Source organism: Scardinius erythrophthalmus (genome assembly GCF_964197995.2).
Source record: "Scardinius erythrophthalmus genome assembly, chromosome: 21".
Taxonomy (NCBI): Eukaryota; Metazoa; Chordata; class Actinopteri; order Cypriniformes; family Leuciscidae; genus Scardinius; species Scardinius erythrophthalmus.
This window is the reverse complement of record NC_138241.1, coordinates 6,190,136-6,211,303: the sequence shown is the minus strand read 5'-3', so window position 1 is coordinate 6,211,303 and position 21,168 is coordinate 6,190,136. Positions and strand designations below refer to the sequence as shown.

At 37.9% G+C, this 21,168-nt stretch overlaps 1 protein-coding gene across 1 annotated transcript in view; it reads left to right on the top strand.

Annotated features, from left to right (window-relative positions):
- tjap1 (tight junction associated protein 1 (peripheral)) overlaps positions 1 to 21,168 on the top strand; it is a 97,600-nt gene that overhangs the window by 32,264 nt on the left and 44,168 nt on the right. Inside the window, exons 2-3 of the mRNA XM_081350308.1 lie at positions 4,442 to 4,589; positions 16,983 to 17,047. The gene's annotated coding sequence lies outside the window, so the exon portion shown is untranslated. The remainder of the gene's footprint in view (positions 1 to 4,441; positions 4,590 to 16,982; positions 17,048 to 21,168) is intronic.

Sequence of the window (21,168 nt, the reverse complement as noted above, 5' to 3'; positions counted from 1 at the left end):
ATATTTTTAATTTTTTTTTTTGTAATTGACCCACTTATTACATTTGGAAGGACTTATCATACACATTCCCGCTAATTTCTCCGCTGTCTGAACAAACGGTCATGATGGGCCGGCATTGCTTGTTCAATTATTTGAGTTATGTTTTATTAATTCAGTTTGTATCTCTGTATCAACTTTTTCCGATAAACTCTCTACTAAAAGACCTACATTACACTGTTAAAGTACGTGTCACTCAACAAAATTGGGTAGTTTTTGACCAGAATAAGCTATAATGTGGACCAGACTTTATGCTGAAAGTCAAAATTCTGGCTACATGAAAATATACTGTACGAGTAACTTATTCATGCCTCATTCCTGTATCTTTTCTGTTATTCTACAGAGAGACTCCACCTTTAGCTTTTAGGTGCCACCTTTTCTTTTGTCATGTTTGGCATGTTGAAATGTGCCTCAAATGTGCAGTTGTGATCCAAGGTTGATGTTCAGACCTTTTCCTTTTGTTCTTGCAAGTTAAAAAAAAAGTCTCCCACCTGATTACTTCCCACGAATATGTCACCTTGGCCCGTTCGATCATATCATTACAGCAAATTTGATTTGTCAAAGGTACACTTACCACTCCACTTCATTATGGCGAGATTGCGGGTTTCGGCAAGTGAGATTGCTGGATTATTACTGAGGTGAAAACTCAGACTCTTCAGCGCATTAGCTCAGGGCAGTCGACAAAAAAGAAAAATTGAAAGATGAAAGGGTTGAACCCTTGGCATCATAATGCAGGATGATGATCGTATTCTGAGTTTGCTCTGTGCCGGGCGTCATGCTTTTTTGCATATTGTGAAGGCTTAGAAACAACCTTGAATCACAACTGATCCATTCAATTTCCGTATGGGCTTTATGATGCAAAATGACGTGGCGGCTGATGATTCAGAGGCGTGACACAATCACAATACGTCCACCTCTCAATGCAGTGTTATTAAATGTTCCCTTTATCTGCCGCCCGAATGTCTTGCTGTCAGTAGCTCTGCGTTCATTGTTCCTGTAATCAAACACATCTCTAGCAAAGCTTTCAAAGCTGGTCTCATCCACAGCTGTCTAGAGGAACATTAACACGTGCTGTTCTCTGCCGTCTCTACGTTTTGAGCTCTTGATTAACAAAATACTCGGGCTGTTGGTGGATGAAAGTTAATTGAATTAACGATTCGGTTAACCATGACATGGCGATTAATTTATCAAATTAATTGCAAGTTCACACATTAATCTACATTTGGCTGATAAAAAACATTGAATACGTTACAGAAAGTTGCTTCATAAATCATATATTGTTTGTTTTAATTCCATTTCACTTAACAAATGCCCATCACAGACTGACAGTCCACAAAACCCATTTATCTGGCAGTTCACATGAAGGTGGTACTTCTAGCTTGAATCGTATCGGGTGGCATGATTAATTGAATAAATTCATCACATTACTTTCTCTAAGTGTTGTTCACACTAAATTAGCACATTAAATTGACAGCCCTAGAAAATACCTTTCCATTGGTTTGTCAGTATGATTCGCTTATAATGCTAGAGATGTTCCCGTCATGTTTCATCCTGCTGTGCAGTGGTCCTCTTAACATAATGGTAAGTTTTACGCCTTAATCTAATTCCAGTGCTTTCATGCTAGTCAAAAGCCAGACACCATTAGCCAAAGTGCAAGCCTGCCCAGCATGGGCGTCTAGTCTTTAAGTGAAGAATGGGAAGAGTTTTGAAAGGCCTTTTGAGCTTGGAGCAGCTTTTACAGCTCTTGATTTACTTAAGATTTCTTCAGCCAGTACTAAATAATATGTGACTGGACTAAATCTAGGTCTTTTGTTTATTTCGTACGTTCTTGGTTAAAGCGTTGAACCTCTACGAACATTGGGTGTCTTCATTGACATCAATCACGGTGATGGGCCTGGGAAACCGGCTGTTGTCTTTGAGACGGTCTCTTGCGACGTCTGTTAAGTGTTTCTCCTTATCTTGTTTTCCAATGGAACTATACAGGAATACAGAACAGCGATCTTGCTTTGCTAAAACAGCCATGTAATTGATTTTCTTGGGGTTTTATTGCTCTTGCAGGTCAGCCTGGTCACCCGATGTGGTCAGCCGGCTTCTCTTCTCTAAGTAGAGTAAGTGGATTAGATTACATTCAGTTTGTTAATGTAATTTTATGCATATTTAAAAGTCTGAACCTTTTAAAACTTGTTAAGTCTGAGCCGTGGCCTAACAGTAAAGCATTGGCGCTTATGCAGGAGATAAGAGTTCGATTCTGCTCGTCCCGTGAACCTATCATACTTTTGTTTCCGATCTCTACTTAACTGAGAAGATTTAAAGCGGGGGTCTCCAACTCTTCTCCCGGAGAGCTACCATCCTCCAGCCCCAATCAAACACACATTAACCAGATAATCAATGTGTTCAGGGTTGCTTCAGTAAAATCATAAAATGTCATAAAAAGTGTCCCTATTATGATACTTTTATTTTGGAGGTCTCCTACAATAGGTTTACATGCATCCAAGGTTAATAATAGTAAAGGTTAAACGGTCTAAACGGTAAAGGACCTTAAAGTCTCTCTAATCCCCACTTTTCCAAGAGCCGACTCTACTCTGATTGGTCGAATGTTCCAGGCTTTTGTAATTGGTCGTGCGTCGGAAAAGGAACGTCCATTACCTTATTTGAATTTCAGCTCCGGATCTTCCTCAGCACTTGATAAACTGTGATATGAACAGTAACGATGGCGTCAGTTTTGCTGTATCAATTCCAGCTCGAATCCTCCTTCTTTTGAAGTGCAGCAAAGCGAACTTGCTTTTGCAGTGCAGAATACGAACCAAACTCCTCCTCCAACTCAAGCTACATCTACTGTGTTTGAGAGGCAAAGTAGTAGTTAGTTCGCTGTAGTAGTTGTTCGACTGGGTCTCTCAAGACTTACACGTGGGTTTCTTTTGTTGGGCGAAGTTCCTCCTTTATGTGTCTCGTGTCAAGTTCCCTTGACTGTTAAACGTATTCTGTTGGACTGTAATTTTTATGATACTGCTAGAAAATGCTTTTATTCAGAAACGTTTACATGGGATATTTATGAATGCATCACCTGAATGCATTTTAGATTCTCTATCTTATGTCAAGTTGAAATGTTTTATATAATAATTAAAATGTTATGGATTGTGATATTGAACTTGTGTTTGCCATGTAAATAGCCTTGAAGCTTACATGGAGTAAACAATTTAATAAACAAACATTGTTTGTGGGCAGCCAATAAAGAGCCTAGACTGGCATTATGCAAATTTGTTACAAACCTACATAGGTTCAACAGGAAGTGAGTCTGGAATTACTGACGACTCGTTTCAGGCAGTTCACAATCGGTTCTTTCTTGCGGGAGACAATAACTTTGACAATAAAAAAACTTTGCAGACCTTTTACATTGACAGCTATATTACATACTGCATGAAAAGTAATATCTGAGCTTAATAGAAGCACTCTAAATGGCATAACAAACATCTTAATGATCATTTTAAGAGGTCCTAAATTTGAGGATGGAAAAACAGGAATCGGTACAGCCTAATGTGATTATTAAACATTAAAAGTCAATGATTTCATTAAAGGAAAAGTGTTGCACATTCAAAGTCAAAATACAGTGCTTTTGCACATTCTAATTATGACATTGTTTACTTTGTTGTTTATATTGTAATATGTGGTAGATGCATAATTATCTCCCTCCTGATCTTTGTGAAGTTTATAAATATTACGTTTTTTTTAACGCACTCTGAATTTTTTTTGTTTAAACCGCGCAGGGCTTGATGCTTACTATGAGGAAAAGATTTAATTAAGGCTTATATTCACACATATGGGCTTTTTAATTATTTATTAATGTCAAACAGGAAGAACTTTAAGAATAAAATTTAACCAGAAAATAATCTCTCGATGGGGAATTCACCTGTCTCAAACTCTGCGGATAATCTTCAGGGCAGATCTGCTTACACAAGAACTTGCTGCAAAGAAACACTTTCAGATTGGTCTCGAGTCGCCATCGCATACGTTTAAGCTCTCACTCTCTGCTTGTTCTTGCGGTGTGTCCCCCCCCCCCCCAAGCTTCACTGAGTCCCGTCATGTGCCAGGCAGTTTGCTTGGTGTGCAGTGTCAGGGGAATATCCAGCTTTCCACAGAGCTGTCCCTCACATCCATTAATCAAGACACTTTCTCCTGATGGAACACACCTCAATTAGCATCTAACTGCTTTATGGCTGCGCTTATAGTGAGCGAATCAGTGAGTGTGAATGCAAAGCAGTCAGGCAGACGTTCATTTGAGACACGCTCCAGCCGTCCCACAGGCCGTGTCTTCGCTGACACTTAATCCCGGGCCTGGATGATTGGCAGGGAACTGCTCTGCCGCCAATGACGCTCGTGTTTTTCCATCCACCTGCTTTTGTTTCAGGTCATTGATAGCCCTGAGGTTCACATGCTGAACGGGGGAGGAGGAGCGGGAGGAAGAGGAGCGAGACGAGAGCTAGATTGAGTTTCCTTGGCGACCGGTGGACCCACTTGGGGCGATGACTCTGGAGAATGCAACATGCACACTTGAGGTGAGGGGCGATGCCAAGCGGTATTTTGATGCTGTTCTGTAACTTTACGTGTCTGTGTCTCTTGTGATTCTCAATGTAACTACATTTTCTGCATCTGATCTTGCCGAACAGCTGTAATTAATACAAGTAGTTTCCTGGAAATAAATCATTTGTACTTTATCTCTATTATGCTGTGCATTAACTGCTGATAAGTGGTCAGGTTTTTGTTCTTGTCTGTTCTTATGAGCCGGGATTTATTTCTGTAATCTAGTTTGTAGTGTTCCTCATTGAGATGTTTTAACATTGGAGCTTTTGCATAATGAATTGGCCATTTGCTCTAAGAGTAATAAGTAATGGTGTTTCATACTAATTTGCCTTGAACATCACCTAGTCTAGTGGCTATTTTGCTCAATTTTGGGACCATTTTGGGACCTTTGCAAAAAAAAAAATATATATACATAGACTTTCATGTGCGCACAAGAAGATGTTCATGTGCGAAAGGGGATTTTTTTAATGTGCTCACAGGTTAGAATTTCTAGTATATAACCTAGGGCTGCACGATTATGACAAAAATAAACATAATTGTCGATTATTCCCTTGAAATTATAATTGCGATCATTAATTACGATTATCACAATTTACATTAAACAAGGTTTTAAATAGCTTTTTACCATTGTTTGCATGCCATATATTTATATATATATATATATATATATATATATATATATATATATATATATATATAAAAACAAGCTGAAAACTCTTCCTGAAAAACTTTGATTACTTTTCTATAACATAAGGGGCCCTATCTTGCACCCAGCGCAATTGACTTTGTACACCGACGCATGTATCATTCCTATTTTGCACCCGCGCAAAGCGGACTTTTCCCTCCACAGATGCACGTCGGTAAGTTAGGAAATACACTTGTGCTCGCGGGGGGGGGGGGGGGGGTTCAGCGCAAAGAGGAGGCGTGTTCCGGCGCAAACGTTCCTTCATGCTATTTTGCAGGTTTAGAAAACAATTGCACCACTAACCAGGAAAAAATAGTTTAAAGTCAGTGGCGTGTTGCGCATGTTATTCATATGCTATTTGAAGGGCGCATGCTTGGCCATAATCAATGTAGCGTGTGCACAACGCGCATACACTTTGATTCTCTGATCTACACAGAAGCAGCAGTTTTCATTTTTGAAAATCATACATTATTACGATAGATAGATAGATAGATAGATAGATAGATAGACAATTTATTATAAAAGCATACATCTAGCTTACACATTTGCCCAAATTATCATACGCCTGTTTAACCGAAGTTAATTTGGGTGGGTTTCTCCATTTCAACGTAACTTCTCTCTTTTACGGCCGTGACGAGAGCGTTGCTCTCCTCGGCTGTGAACCGCTCCTGGCATGATCGGCAAATCCGCCGTTACAATAGCAATCTGCCATGGAAAAAGCACGTCTGCTCTTAAAGGGAATGTGAGATGACGCTCTGATTGGTTTATTTCACGTTACGCCCAAACCACACCTATGAATAATGAAGCTACTTCAGACCAACCCCTTTTAGATTTGCGCCTGGCGCAAGAGTAATTTGTCCCACCGGGAAAATAGCAACAGCGCCCAAGACCCGCCCACAAAGTTACTTGCGCTTTGCGCTTGACACTTGTTTCAGATCGTTAAAATAGGGCCCTAAGCCTCAAATGTCAACTATACATTGGTTTGGTTTCTTCTTTAAATAAAAAAAAAAAAGGTAAAAAAAAATGCATGGTACAATAATAGGGGCTTTTGCACCGGGTAGTTACCCTGGTAATCCAGAGTTCTCGCGAGAGCACAAGTTGAATTTGCTCAGCGAGTTACTCTGGTGTCGAGTAATGATGCTCATTAAATATGCCCCTCGATCTGAGCTGCACCAATCACATCGGGTTATCTGATATAGGCGGGCCAGAGGCGAGCTAAAGATGATGACAGCGCTGTGACGTCAAAGTCATTAGTAAACATTGCAAACATTGCAAGATGGCTATGGATGAACACCAGTTGTTTGAAACGGCTTTGGCCGCTACAATGAACGAGTTAGACTTGTATAATCTACCAATTAGCTCCCCTGGGGTTTATGGGGTTTATTGTTGTGATTGGTCATAGTGTTTTCCCATTGCGTGCAGTGAGATTTTCAAATGCATGCTTGGTGCTGCCCCTCGAGCTGCCCGATTTTCATTAGTCGACGCCAGACCATTCATCTTTTAGATTTAGGTCTGGATTTCCAGGCTACCGGGTTGTTATAAGAACTTTGTTATAGGAACTAGCCACCAGGGTGGTTCCCCGAGAACTGATGGTTCCCGATGGCCGGTTTCCTGGTTGCATTCGCACCGCCAGTAGGAACTCTGAAGTGATGTAAGCGATGCTTTTTGTTGTGACTTTTAGTTGTCCAGTGTCGCTAGCTGAGGTTTGGCTTGGTCCCCTCAAAGTTGCGTTGGATTTTCTCCTCCACATAAAGGTTGAGAGGTCCATCTATCACTATTTATCATGTTCGTAGAGTTAGTTTGTGGAGTAAATATGTAGTCTATAATCTGTGAGTTTACATAGCTATTTTAAAAATATCGCATGTGTTCGACCAATCAGCGTACACTAACGTCACTGGTAGTTCCTATGGTACTGGGTTCTCTGAAGTAGTCGTGATAAGCCTCTCACAACATAACATGCTCCAAACACATCTCATAAGCATGCAGAAGAATGAAAGTGGATTTTTAAGTTTTTGTAATCGCGGCTTTGAACAATTACATAATTGTGGCGTTCGTAATCGCAATTAGAAATTCGTAACCTATATATTCGTAATACTATAACCTATTTTCCTTTGTGCGTCTCTGCCATCTTACTAGAAAACAAGAGCATGGATTACGGGTTCATAAAAAAGATTGGCACAGTAAAAAATGCAAATTTGTCTTTTGTTGGGGCAAAACCTGTAATATCAAGTAATAACAATATCACCTAATGTCCGGTTTACCGCATCTTCCGTGGAAGCCGAGAAACCACACTGCGAAATGTCCTCATGGGTCAATACAGCTTTGTACACTGTCCTTTATGCAAAGTTTAATGGTAAAAAAAGTCCTTAAACTTAGAATTTTGTTAGGGCAGTATATTTATATTGTCCCATATAAAACTCTAATGGACAATTAAAAAATCCTTACAGATGGAGGAGAAGTGCTGACTGACTTCATTCATTTTTAACAGCTCTTCTTGAGCAGACGAACTGCCCTAAGCAAAGGCAAATTTTGAGCAGTTTTTACTGTACCGACCTTTTTATTTAATGGCCCCTTGAACTTGGCAAATTAGGACAATGTACATAGCCGTGTTGTGCCAGAAGACCATTTCGCAGCCCGGTTTCTTGTTGGCCACAGAGGATGTGTTAAAGCGGCCATAAGGCCTTGATATTAAAAGTACTGCCCTTATGAAAGCCAATTTTTGACCAAATAGATCTCTATTGATTCATGGTCATGCTCTTCTTTTCTTCCTTGTACGATGGCAGAGATGCACAAATGAAAAAGGTTATAATATACATAAACTCGAAATTATAATGCGTGAGCTAGCAAAAAAAAAACTCCTGCGCACGCAAAAGTTTCTCGGAAGTATGTATTTTTTTTATTTTTGCAAAGGTCCCTCCGTACTATTGAACACAGTTTTTATTTAAAAGGAATACATACTACAAGTTAAAACAATGAAATGTTTACAGTCACTTAAAACATAATTGAGTGTACATTACCTCGCATAATGATATAAATGAAATTTTGACAGTTAACGCATACAGCCATATAGGTCTGAGCGCGCTTACAGATTCCTCTTATTCAACGACACAAGAGAGCACTAATAAACCATCATATTTACAGCAACAGAGGAAAGACGTGATCAATACAAGTAATTGTAAACTGTATCATTTAGCCAATTTATTTTACATCCCTCCTTATTTAGAGCAAGAGCAAACATTCATCATTTGAGTTCTTTCCTGTACATTTGTGTTTTTCTCTAATAAGTTGGAAAATGTTTTTTTTGTTGTTTTTTTTTTGTTGCGTATTTATGCTTTTTAATAACCCTATAAGGAAGCTATAAGATAACATTAAAGGCTAAACCAAAATGCATAAAGTCTACTTTTTTGGTGTATTCAAGAATAAACTATTAACACTCGAGAGGCCGAATGAAACGTGGGCCAGTAGTTTAAGACCTCTGGTCTAGGAGATATCATAAGTCATCCTAGACTTTTCGGACTGTTGCCCATAACATTATTGGGTCCAACGCAGGAATCAAATTTGAGTCTCCTCTTACTACTACCAATACTGCAGAAAAACTGTTAATATTACTTTTTGAAAATGTTATTTATATACTTTTATGTAAATTATATATAAAATTTGAACTTCAATTTTCTTTTTTATTAATATTTATGGTCCCTAGGTGATATATGGTCAGATATTACTACTGATCTATGTCCAAAGGCAGATTTGTCTGTATTTTCTCTATATAATTATTCTCCATAAAGAGTAAGAAAGAGTGAAGTGTGGGCTAGTCTGACTCAACAAGTGGTATAGAGACCTGCTATACTGAACAGAGTTATAATATTCACCCCTCTTCATGTTCCTAAAAAACAAGACTTTTTTTGTGTGTGCAAAACAGAGATATATGAACCTTTGCTGTGTTGAATTATTCACTGCAGGCCTGAACAACAGTGAGCCTGGGCCAGTAGAACCGAACGCTGCCCAGCTCAGGTGCTTGTTAATAATGAAGTGCTAAGCTCCAAGCCTCTCTGTGTGCTTTTTCTTTTTTTTTTTATGTTTTGTCTCTCACTCAATGCTTTAGCCTCTGAATGGCCGTTACAGTCAGGTAAACTGAGGCCCTGTCCCACACGAACACGGGTATTTTCAAAACCGCAGATTTTCCTGTGCCGTTTGGCCGTTCGTCCACTCTCAAACGCAGTATGCGGTCACTGAAACCGAACTTTTTTTTGAAAACTCCTTCCAGGGTGAAGATTTTCTCTTTTGTTTACATGAGGCGAGTATGTGCAATGCCGGACGTAGCCAAAATATTGCCGTATAACTGTGCTAACAGGGCTTATCACATGTATACAGATACATGCACAGTTCTCCCATTATATTGCGGAACAGAATGCAATACTACGAATTTATTTAAAGGGGTCATATAATGTCATTTTTGTACAAGCTAATATGATTCTTTAGGGTCTAAATTAAAAGTTTGTAATATACTTTAATTAAAAATTCTCATTAGTATTGTAAGAAAACACTCATTTTACCTGGTCAAAAACAGCTCTGTTTTCAGCACGCCGTTTAAGTGCATGTGTCTTTAAATGATAATGAGCTTTGCTCACCCCGCCCCTCTGTTCTGTGCGTACACCGTTTGTAACAAAATAACTCAATAACCATAACGCGTAAACGTGGGATTATGAATTATATTGATAACGTCGTACATAGAAAACATGCCATAATGTACCCTGAGTGTAAAAATAGCCACATTCATCGTGAAGCGTGCAAGCTATTTGCAAAGATTAATATAAAGATTAATATAAAGGTCAATAAAACGTTACACTCACTTCAGTTCTTTTGGAGGTTCAGCAGGAACACGAATAGTTGGTACCGATCCTTTTTCAGGAGCAGCTTCTTAGCAAATAACCAGCTTTATGCTGACCCTCGTTTGTAAAGCAGTCTGGTGTGAAATGATTCGCGCAAACATGAGAGCATTGACGTTGATCGTGGGGAATATTCCCTTCGAAAACAAACTCAGCCACTGCATCTTCAGCGGTTCGGATTTAGGGACATCATCAATATGACTGCTGTGTTCGTTATTACACCCAAGAACAGAACACCACAATCTCTTAGACCGACGCCATTCTACTCAGTGCTCCAGCTATCAGCAATGAACGCGCGTCGGCGCGGGCTATGATTGACAGCTTGCTCACGAGGGCACGAGGGCGGGTCTGTGTTTGAAACGCTGCTGTCAATCAGGCATCGTGGGGGGGCGTCAATTTTGTGACGTCACAATATCGAACAGCTTGATTTGAGACAGGAGGAAACGTATAAGAAGATTAAAAAAAAACACTGGATGGATTTTTATCATTTTATGAGGGTTGTGTACAGGCACTGCCAACACACATTTCAGTACAATCAACTTGTAAAAGTGCATGTACCATTATATGACCCCTTTAAATACAGACACATTTGTTTAAAACAAAGTTTATCCCCCCTGCTGTACCGAAACCGTACCGAACCGTCATGTTTGTTTATCGTTACACCCCTAATGCAAATGTTTGTATATGTATGTATGTGTATGTTTTTTTGTACATAGCACAGATGCTGTTCATAGACATTATTAAGTAGATTAAAATCAAATCACTGCTGATGACTGTAATATTGGAACTGAATGGTATATTTATAGCACATAATCACAGTGGATGCTCAATAACAGCTTTGTTTCAGACAAAAGAGAGCAAAAATAAACCATCATATTTATAGCAACAGAGGAACAACGTGTAGTAATTGTGAACAGCCATTTACCCAATTTATGTCCCTCCTTATCTAGAGCAAGAGCAATCATTAATCATTTCCTGTTTTGTTCTCTAACATTTGTGTTTTTCTCTAATGACAAGTAAGCTATAACATAACGTAAAAGGCTAAAGCGAAATGCATAAAGTACATTCTGGATTTGAGGATAAACTATTAACACTCAGTGAGCGGTATGTAACTACAAGGCTGTAGTTTGAGACCCCTGTTCTAGTACATTCCTAGATTTTTATGACACATTTAGGACTTTAGTCCATAACATGATAGAGCCCATGGGGTCAGGTGAGAAAAATGATTCATTGTGCTGTGAATCACGTCGTTGGAAACAACTGAACGTTTGTGCGTGGCCACAGAAAACACTCCTGATTGACACCGTCTACTGAACTGAAGTAGGATTGCCGTCTCTGATACTAGGTATAATGTTTTTTTTTTTTTATCTTTCATGTTGGCAGATCAGAGCAGACATATTTATATGGCTTCTAATGTTCACACAGAATTTAACAACAAGCTATTTTAAACGCTGAAGCATTGATATGCATCCAGCATCGGCTTTGGAATGGGATTCTGCTCTTTGACTTGATGTGTGAGATGCTGAAATATTCCCTACTAGTCGATACAGTTGCCTCAAGTGTTATTTGACATTTGTTAGAGATTTAATGAGGCTATCTTTTGAAAGAACAGGTAGAGGAGATTATCATTGAATATTCTGCTAGTCTAGACCTGATTGATTCATCATCTCTGCTAGTCACGCAACAGGAGGCGCCAGGCCAAGAAGAACTGTCCAAAGACCAACATCTGTAGTCCCCAATCCATGCTCCAAGAAAAGCAAATTACACTATGAATGATAAGACTGCAGACTGAACGGAAATCTTACAGGTGTGACACTCACTTTACACCCGTCATCTGGACAGTGGGCTGAAGGTGTCGGATATGGAATCAGCTTTTGCTCGTTAAATATGTAAAGGAGTTCAATCCATTCTGCAGATTTCAAAATCAGCATATAGAGAATACGTTTCGGCGTATTGTTATAGGACATCGTAACATTTCTCAGAGACAAATTTAAAATTTGGCTACAAGGCAAATTGTCATTTTTCACTTCTACTCATCACTCAATTTCTCATTTACTGAGTGTTGCAGCAGTCAGTGAGCAAACTGAATCATCTGTTGGCCCGAATAACGATCCCTGAATCATTTGATCTACCGTCCATGTTTTTGCACAGTGATAGTGAGTGCTTGACTCCTGTATCGAGGGTTATCCTGCCAGCTACGATTGGCAGGCTTGTGTTTCTCTATTTGTTCTTCTGTTGTCAAAAGTGGGCATGTTCGTTTACATTGCTGTTCAAAAGTTTGGGTCGGGACTGTATGATAAAAAAAAAAAGTGTTTTTGTTAGGGGTGTCCCCGACTATGGATTTTCATGGTCGAATCAGAATCGTCAAGTCTTGCCTATAATAGACTAATAGTCGAATCATGTGCATGGGGGTGGGGCTGGGGGCGGAGCTTTAACATTTCAAAGCCGCGATGTACAGAAAATCACACAAAGACATAGAAGAAAATGTATAAAAACATTTTGGATCAATAAAACTAAGAAATAACATAAATAACTCCAGAAAGGCCACACTGCAGACAGGATTTGCATTTCACATGCAAATCAAATTAAATCGGCTAAATTGCCTGTGCGAGCAGTCTCTACAGCACAACATCGATGCACCAAAAAAATAAAAATTAATTTACTAAATTAAATTAGAACAGAATATACCTTTCTAATAAATAAAAATACAAAACGAAATAAATCAGAATCAAGTCACAAGATATGCAAATGTGTGCAAAATGCCTAAATTGCAGGGGAACATATATTCAAAACACAAGCCACAAATAGTTAGATTAGATAACCCTGACAGATCAATAAATAAAATAAAAATAAAGAAATTATTAAAATAACGATAGTAGCCAGAATTTTCAACTTCGTCTTTTTAACTGAAGAAACAACAATAAATGCTTAGTTTTTTTAGCTAAAAATGTTCACAGCATCCAAAAATCAAATTAGAACCGGCTTAAAAGTTTTGAAATCACTTGTACCCTACCTGATCGAGAGAACAAATCCAGTCTTTCACTCTGTCTGTGTCCGTTGGAGTCTTTTGTGCGCGCGGATAAAATACATTCTAAAACACTCAACGTGAAAAACGTTTAACGACTAAATCTCCTAAAATAGTTAAATTAAATTAATTATGTAAAGAAAACGCTTTACTATAAGAGGAACGCATTGCGCTCATATTCTGGGTTTATCTGCTTATCTGCACATAGTATTCTTAATAAAGTGCGTACTGTGTACATGCATTAAGCCACGTTAAAGTGCCTTTTAAGCGTTTTAAAAGCTTTTTTCACGTTAAGCATTTTAGATATGTGAAATCAGACATTGAACGCCCTCATATAGCCAAAGTGGCATGATCCTCGTTTCATTACACCTCTGCTAAGATTCGACCGTGAGATCGGTAGTCGAATCAGGCTCCTCCAATCGAAGCATCGAATCTTCGACTATTCGGGGTCACCCCTAGTTTTTGAGAGAAGGCTGAATTTCAAAGCTGAAATATATTTTAAAATGTATTTTATTCCTGTGATCAAAAATGAATTTTCAGCATCATTACACCAGTCTACAGAGTCACATGATCCTTCAGAAATCATTCTAATATGATGATTTGATGCTCAAGAAACATTTCTGAATATTATTGTTTAAAACTGTTATACTGCTTCATATTTTTGTGGAAATCTTGATACATTATTCAAGATTAGAAAAGAAATTTCAAAAGAACAGCATTTGTTTGAAAAATCATCAAATCATCCTTGCTTAATAAAAGTATTCATTTCTTAATAAAAAAAAATCTTACTGACCTCAAACTTTTGAACCGTAGTGTACAATATAACATGTTTTTGTGCTGTTAAAAGCCATTTAATTTCAGTTAGCATCAAGGTTGACATGTTTACCTGTGGATATAATTAAGGGCAGGACAAGATTAGACTGGATTGTGAAGGGCTAAAAACATGTTATGCCGTGACGTTATCGGTTAATATTTTACTTCCCTACAGCCTAGGTTACGTCAAAAGAATTTTTTTCCAGAGTGTTTTTCATTTTTAATGAACAGTTATGAAAACAAACTCTTTCTTGAGAGTACTTTGAACTTTAGTACACAATAAGACCAGGGTCATTTATTAATAAACATAATAGTGTTCTGAGCCGTGATGACACATAAGAGCTGTTTTGTTCAGCGGTTGTCCTTGTCTCTTAGGAGAAGATAAAGCTCGAGTGTTTGAGGGAAGTGGAGGTGAATGGGTCTCAGTATCACAGCAGAAGCTGATGGTCATGAATGGCTGACTGCCACAGGCCTCTAGTTTGATATTCTCAGCCATATCTCGTCCACATCAGACGACTCTGAATGCTGGAAAAGAATAACAGTACTTTAATATTGCATGCTTTCAGGTCAGGGAGAGCAAATGTTTTCCAGCTGACAGTTGAACACATCTCCAGGGGTAATTTACAATCTCCTTGATGAATGTAATTACATTGGGAATGTTTTGGCATTGCAGCAGTGTTTCATGGGTAGGGCATGGCACCGTGCCAAGGTCATGAGTTCACTATTCACATACTGATAATATACGCAGTGAAAGTGTCAAATGCAAAACATTTAAATGTTATAAAGTCATACATGGCAAGTTTTAGGCACATATTTTTTAAACCCTGACATAGTGAAGATTCAAGACAGGATATGCTGTCTTCCACAGTAATAGTCTTTCACTCTTTTTAATAAACTCACAATGAATTTGGAAGAACATAACTGCAGAAGTAATAAATGCACAAGCAAAACGTGTTTAGCTGAATTAGCCACTAGGGGTAAACGGACCAAACCTTAAGTGCATCTCAGTGTGTTTATCAACTTACAGATTATAAAGTTTACTTTGGCTATGTGGGCGCTTAGTTTTTTTTTTCTGTCATTTGGTCAATATCTCATGTTACTAAAGAGGAAGTGCTGCACATAGGATATTTCAGACAGTATTGACTGTGACTCGACGACCAATGCTAAGATTCTCTTCTCCGCTCCTCAAATACATAAAACAGTAGTCTTTATATATAGTAAAGAAAGCGCTGTACTTATTCAAACTACCGTTCTTTATTGACCCTTACATTGCAAACGGTCCAAAATGTGTGCGGCATTTCATTCACAATAGAGGTGGGTGGAGTTATGAGGTTTGACTGACAGTTTGAGGATCCAATGGAGTGACGAGGTTTAGTCACAAGCCCTTTTTCATTGGTTAAACATTTACAAGACCCACAGACACATGTAAAGTGTGACTGATAGTAATGATTTATGAACAACAAATAAAAATGGCAAAATATGGAGAAATAAGATTTCTGCCCATTTTATGTACTAAACTATGAATATTAAAAGAAACTCCAAGTTATACATTGTATTAAGTGTGGAATTTTGAAGTAGAAAGTTGTTACTTACTGATAATCTGAACAGATCATTCAAGATATTCTTCCAAAATTAGTTATTTTAAGAAACTGAATCAGGTCAGTTGTGAGTTCGTGTTTTCTTTCCTCAGTGTTGGGCAAATAGAGAGAGCCCAGTGCCGTTTCAACATTTTATTTTTATACATTCTGTTATGTAAGGAAAAGGGCACATTGCCTAAATTCCATGTTGTACTTCCTTTTGTTGTAATATTTGATAATAAAAAAAACCTACTATGGTGCCGTGTCCTTTATCTAAACTTATATTATTGCTTATTACCCTGAGAATGTGCCAGTTATCATTCTATCTACAGGCTTTACCTTCCATAATATATAACCAAATTGTCCCTTTTTTCAGTGACCTGACACTCCATACAGTAATTTGCTGTAATGACTCTCATGTCATTCCTCCTTGCACACATTGTGTGACTGTGTGTGGCGTGCAGGAGTTCATTATTCTGCTGTGTAAGTGCGAGGGAGGAGGCCTGTGGAAACGCGGCTAATGAGCAGTCTCCGTGTTAATTAGGCAAAGAAGAACAATTGTGACTGAATGAGGTGATTTCTGAGTGAACGCGCCGACTGATATTATTAATATTAATATAACTTGTGTGTCTCGTGGCAGACCAAAAAAAATCAGGAGTTCACTTGGAGTTTACAAAGTTTGTGAATTTATAAACCAGATGCTAATGTGATGTTTTACATTTACCATCCCGATTTCTACTCGTGCTGTTTTTCACTATTGAGCTGGAATCTTTCAGGAATGTTTCAGGATTATGCATGCAAATATTTTAAATACGGTTTCTGTAGCAAAAAACGGCATTAGAGATTCATTTCTGCCAATCAGTTCAAACTGTCTGTTTCAATAAATCAATGTAAAACTGTGATTTAATCAATTTATTTTGTCACTCAAAAACATTCTTAGCATAAAGTCCTTGTTCATTTTTTTTTTTCCCCTCTAGATTTCACTTTTTGCAAATAAATGTTTAAATCTGATTGGCTGGAAGGGCTGTAACAAGGGCTTCACCTGATTGAAGATTAAAGAAAAACTTTTGAATTCATTTTAGAGCAATTATATAAAAACTACTTTGTGTTTTGCATTTTGTATCAATATCTCAACAGTCTATTATTAGTTATTCAGTGCATTTTTTATTCTGTATAATCCCTTGGGGTATAAATAAATTTCACTTGTATTATTCACATGCATATCAGGATTTTCTGACCAGATGGATTCAATTCTTGATTAGATTCAGTTCTTGTCCTGTTTTGATGCTGATATTTATATTCAAATTTCTTTCTCTTCATAGATCATGTTGCAAAACTGTGACAAATCGCATTTCAGTAACCCAGGCAAATGTGTGTTTCAGAGACGCTCTGGGCCTGAGAACCTGTGAATGAGGACACCACTGAATGAAACCAACTCCAATTTCGGGTATGAAAACACACAATCTAAATAATTTGTCGTGTTTGTGCATCCTTGTCTTGCGTTGCTGACAATCGGCCTCCAGAAATAGCTCTAATTTGGAAGATGACATGTCTCTACAGAGCTCTCTTTGATACACAGTTGTGTCTCATGATGATCTCTTACAGTCATCAGTTCAGGCATGATAAAAGAGATTTTCTGAGATTGGCTGTTCCAGGAAGGAAATGTTTTTTTCCTCAACAAAATTGATGTTTTTTCCTTTTCCCATGAACTCTCTCTGTCTATCTTTCACACCTTGCTGTCTGTAACTCTACCTAAAGGCCCCGATATACTCACAGCCAAGTTATTTTTCATTCTTCCCTTAGGGGGAAAAAGTTTGAAATATAGGACCAGCGATATACTGTTAGCTGAGAGCAGTGTTTAGTTGAATATGTAAATATGTGCTGCATGCCTTTCCTCTCAATAACAAAATAAACACACAAAAATGACAGCGGTGAGAAAATAGCAGTTAAGAAAGCATCTGATGTAGCATTATAGATATGTTTGCACAAGCTTTGCAATTCGACTCTCCAATCAAGTCAGGAAACTGAGTGCGAGAGAGCGACCGAGTGTGTCTGCGCGTGCGAGAGACCGAGTGTACACGAGAGAGACCGAGTGTAATGTAATATATAAAATAAAAACAAGAATTAAATTATTACCACTGAATTAGCAGGATGTAGCTTATACTTTCTTTCTCTGTTAACATACTGTTGTCTTCAATTCATATTAATTATAACTTATTATTCAATAAAAATGCAATTCAAACTTAACTGATCATAATCATAGTGTTTCTGTACACTGGTATATTTTGTATGCTTGTCAAATAATGTCAAACATTTTGTTAAAGATTATAACACCCCGTGTTATATAGCACCCCGTTTGCAAAGCAAACAACTCTTCAAAAAAAAAAAAAAAAAAATCTATTCGTAAATCGAATTTTTTATAAAAAAAAAAACTCGCCCAGCTCTACTCCGTACGTGCCGTAACTCTGTCTGACGTACCCACCGCTAGCCTAGCTTAGCACAAAGACTGGAGGTGAATGGCTTCAGCTAGCATACTGCTTAGAGAGCCCTGCACGGGCCAAAAAATCCAGCCCTAACTAGTGTTGTCAAAAGACCCGGTACTTCGGTACCAAGTCGGTACTAGAAAAATGTTAACATCACGGTACTAAGTTTTCTTAAGTACCTGTGGTACCGAGGACCCGTTCAAACCCGGTTCCTTGATGCGCACGCATGCACGCGTCCTCTTTATTAAAGCTCTGAGACATGGCGACCGGCGGTGCTGCTGATGTGGTGGCTGTAAATCCACTTGTTGATAAGAAAGGAGGAAAGAGACACATATGGAAATAGTTTGGATTAGGCTAATGTCACGTTGCCATAAGTGGCCGTTCACATAGCACGTTTTTTGCGAGTGCAGATTCGTTATTCCAAATGTAGGCGCGCGGCAAGCGCTCATAATAGACGCGACGCGGCGCGCTCGTTTTTCCAGGCGCGCCTATGTTCATGGTTGCATAGCAACGACAGACGCCACGGGAGAGCAAGCGCTTGTGGAAAAGAGAAAATTGTCGATCTCCGAATGCAACGTTACATGAGGAGAGTAAAGATGGAAAGCTTTTAAAGATTAGTTCCATATAAATTCACGGATAATTTGTTGTTTTGTCGTTAGTGAAAATCAATATTGACCTTGTATTTGAAAAAGGATCCTCATATAAAAACAATACTAAAATTCAGAATAAGTTCATTAGCATTCGGAGATCGACTATTTTTGAAACGGTGCGAACTGCGCTCTCCATGATGATGAGGAAGTAACAGCAAAGAATTTGCTTGACAACACTAGCCCTAACCCAGCCCTGGCCCGTGGTGTTCAAGCCCTAAACCGGCCCCAGCCCGACAACGTCTGCAATTTTTCAGCCCGAACCCGACCCGAGACCAACATCAGTATCACTGTAAACTCTCTCTGACGTGCGCTCTCTGATGCGCGCTGCCTCTGCTACATGAACACACATACACACACGCTACTAAGAGGTAAAATTTTATTATGGGCCTCAAACATAACTGCCACCACCGACGATTATGCCCACAAATATTAATACAGACTATCCATTAGTAGAGAAGCATAAGCATGCAGTAGTATTATATAGCCAAATGTGATCCAGCAGTAAATAATGATGTACTTTTTAAATGTATAATAAATTGATGTTTTAAAAATATAATAAATAAAAAAAATCCATTGAACTGAGTAGGCTACATGTAGGCTACGTTGGTCATCATTCCATGTTTATTCGCGAGTGTTGTGAAGAAAAAGAATAGCATCCACTGTTGAAGGCTTCAGGCTCGGTAATCAAATCAAAACTTTCAAAATGCAGCTTTTCCTGAAGTATTGGGAACTTTTAGTAACTCCCCACGCTCCAACCTCTCCCTGATGCTCTGCATGGTCAACTGTCACCTAATGCATTGCACGCATGTCGCGTTACTCACGTAATATTGCGTTGCATAGTTGAGCGTTGAGCTGTCGGATATTTTTGCAAAATGACTACTAAACTGTAGTTCATATTTGATTATTGTCCATGGCAAAATACAGGTGCTACTTTCTCTCTCATACACACACACTAGCTGGATAATAATAATAATAATAATAAATTCATATTATTCTTAAATATTTATTTTAATAACTATTAGTTTATCTCATCATTTTAAATTATTAATGTACATTAATGATATATAAATTAAGATTGTACTATTGTTGCAGTGTTCATTTTGTTGCTATGGAATTATAATGGGTTGTGAACACAATTTAATTTTAAACCTGGCAAGGTACAAAAACTAGACCAAGACCAAATCCCAACACAACTCATGGCTAACAGGATGACACATTCTGCTTGTCCTCTAAAAAGGTGAGTTCATTTAACCAGGCTGTTGTACTAGGTCTGTATCATCTGATATGCAAGTCATCAGGGAACTGAGAATGATCTCTGTCTGAATCAACAGTAAGCTGAAGTGTGTGAGGTGCCAGAAATGGGCGTCACGTTGGCTCAGTGGCCACTTCACAAAACAATGCAGACTGTAGAATGTCCTGTTGTCTGACTATCCAAACCTATGCAGTCCAGACTTCTCACGCTCTGTGAAAAATATTAAACACTATTGTTTTTAAGCATGACAAATAATGTCAGAATTAACAAAGCTCATTTCCAGCTCAGACTGAAACATTTCAAAATATAATTGACTTTTTATCTCACAATTGTTATTTTTTTTTCCTCAGAATTGTATGATATAAACTTTTTTGGAATTTCAAGTTTATATCTCGCAATTCTGACATAAGAATTATTATTATTTATTCTGACAGAATTGCGAAATGTAAACTCACAATTGCGAGTTATAAAGTCAGAATTGTGAGATATAAACTCGAAATTGCATTAATAAAGTCAGAATTGCAAGAAAAAAAGTCAGCATTGCGTGATATAAAGTCTCAAAGTTTATATCTCGCAATTCTGACTTTATAACTCGCAATTGCGAGTTCATATCATGCAATTCTGAGGAAAAAGAAGTCAGAATTGTGAGATAAAAGGAGCAATTACCTTTTTTTATTTTTTATTTTGTTGTGGAAACAGGCTTCCATACAAAATGCCAAAGTATATTTTCTACTTTTTGGTATCCAGAAAAAATCTGGCAAAATTGCAAAAGTTGTCTAGGGTAATTAATTAATACTCATTTTTTATTGAATATGGGTTAAAACTACATACAACAGCAGCTCACACTCTGAAAATTATCATAAATATTTGACTGTAACATAGTTACAATATGAATCTCTGAAAGTCACACAACATGATCAAATTTAGCAATGTGGAGCTGCCTACATATCAAAAAATCACTTTATGTACAGTATGTGAGGATTATTCTAGTGTTATTTAATTTGGCAACACTGAATATTGCATGCATATTCAATGCGTAGCAAACCCAGAAAAAAAAGTGTGATCTCTCTTGTCTAACAACTTTATATGAGAATGTTTGCATCTTTAGAAAACAGTGGGCAAAAAAAAACAGGTTCATTTTACATTTTACATACTACCAAAATAATAATACATACATCAATAC